Here is a 2,137-nt window from a genome sequence, read left to right as displayed (position 1 = left end):
GTAAATAAGGCCCACAGTTTTTTGCCATTGATGCACCGTCCAATGTGAGAAGGGTCTGTCCAGATGTAGGTCTGGTGCTCACTGTGCCATTGGAATCAAACATTTTCTGATGGCTTCCCCCCTGCTATGCCGTGCTCCACTCCACCGCCCACCACGCTTACCTGTCCCAGCCACCACTGGGGTGGTGCTGATGTCCTGGGGTGTTTTCACCCCCTTAATGGACCTCAGCAGTTCAATTATGCCTCGGAAAACGACCTGGACAACCATTATTTACAGTGGTTTTCAGCTTGTTTTCCCTGCCACCGTGTGATATCGGCTCCTCACCAGGAGCTCATCACCAGGAGCCGATATTGTGTGTCACACAGTGAAAATGACGCAGCTCGGCGCAGCGAAATGGCTTGCATCACCACACTTTGTCATTTTCTTGTAAATAAGGCCCACAGTTTTTTGCCATTGATGCACCGTCCAATGTGAGAAGGGTCTGTCCAGATGTAGGTCTGGTGCTCACTGTGCCATTGGAATCAAACTTCAGTCAACTCACGAGTCCCAATCAGTACAAAACCGATCTTGGGTTGCTTGTGCTTCTGTCCAGGGAGGACCTGGCGTGGATTGGGCTGGACTGTTCCTATTGAAGCAGGGTGAAGACTGGTTTGTACATGGCTGCATCGAAAATGAGGTGGCACGGTGTGCAAAATAACGATAGGCTGGGATGAGGCCCAAGTGATTACTAGTGGTTAGACTTATTTCAAACATTCCTCCCATCACTTTTTGTGTGATTGATGTACCGCGGAGTGTGTATATTACAATGTGGTATTATGTTTTCAAAGGGAACAGTCTCGTTATTACACAAATGGGATAAAGTTAAGGAGTGATCAATGAAAAGCAACAATTATTACTAGAGTAGATGTAAATTAGTGCACAATCTCTGGGTGCTTCAGATGCAGAATCGTGTCACTAGTTTCCCCACATAGCTCTTCTCTTGAGAAACAAAAACTAAGAGAGACACCACATCCTATTGATCCTGGTTAAGCTTCTGAGACCGGAGTTCGTCAATTTGCATTTGCACAAAAGCAAATTGGGTGGAATTTGTAACAAAATATGCTTTTCAGAAAACAAGGAATGGCTTCTTTTTTAACTTAAAAATTTGCTATTGAGAAATTGAAGAATGATATTAATGTTTACAAATACGAAATTAATTTAAAAAAACAAGTGATGCATATTAGATGTATCAAAACCCGTTGAAACCTGCTGTCGCAGTGGCAGTATATGGAATAGGCATATCTTTAGATCCTACCTCTATTCAAAATCGATTTAGCAGTTTGGAGGCTGTTGATTGACTCCAGGGTAGAGCTGGAGTATTGACTAGTCCCCCGCTCCCCTTGGGTTGCTGTACTTCTGGTCCTTTTGTATCATACCAGCTTCTGGGTTCTGAATTATTAATTCCTGTTATCTCACCACAGAGGGTTAATAACACCACTGATCTAATTGTGGATTATTCTCCAGGGGGCATATCAACAACAACCGGCGATAATTATCTCTAAGCGCACTTAGCGCTAGGATAATTATCGCCGGCTAGCGTGAATTTTTATCGCTGAGATAGCGTGCTATTAGCAACGCTTATCTCAATAGCGATAAAAATTCTCACGCTAGCAGGCTAACGTTACCTTGTTGATAGGGACAGGCAAACTTAGTCATGATATCCTCCTTCCATAGGATATCATGGCTAAGTCAGAAAAATACCACACAAAAAAAAGCAGCGTAGCGCTGCTTTTTTTGTCTCTAACAGGGTTAGCGACATTCTTGATAATAGGAGAAATGTCGCTTAGCGACATTTCTCCTATTATTTTACTCTGGAACGCCCCCTTTGCGTCTCATTAGAGATGCAAGGGGAAGCGTAGAGTAAAAGGGTGCTAACATGCAAATTTGCATGTTAGCACCCTGTTGTTGATAGGGCGCTAGTTTTATCTCTCCGTTTTTGGCTTTTAAAGCCAAAAAAGCAGAGATAAAGCCCTTGTTGATATGCCCCCAAGTGCCTTACTCTCCTACGATGGTCTCTCCAGTCATCTTAAGCTTGTTTTGTGGAATGTGGCGGGCTTGCGTAATAAGCTTTCTCTTCCAGATTGGAATGATTTTATTG

Source organism: Triturus cristatus, chromosome 9 (assembly GCF_964204655.1).
Source record: "Triturus cristatus chromosome 9, aTriCri1.1, whole genome shotgun sequence".
NCBI classification, from domain to species: domain Eukaryota; kingdom Metazoa; phylum Chordata; class Amphibia; order Caudata; family Salamandridae; genus Triturus; species Triturus cristatus.
This window is presented reverse-complemented; position numbering follows the sequence as displayed.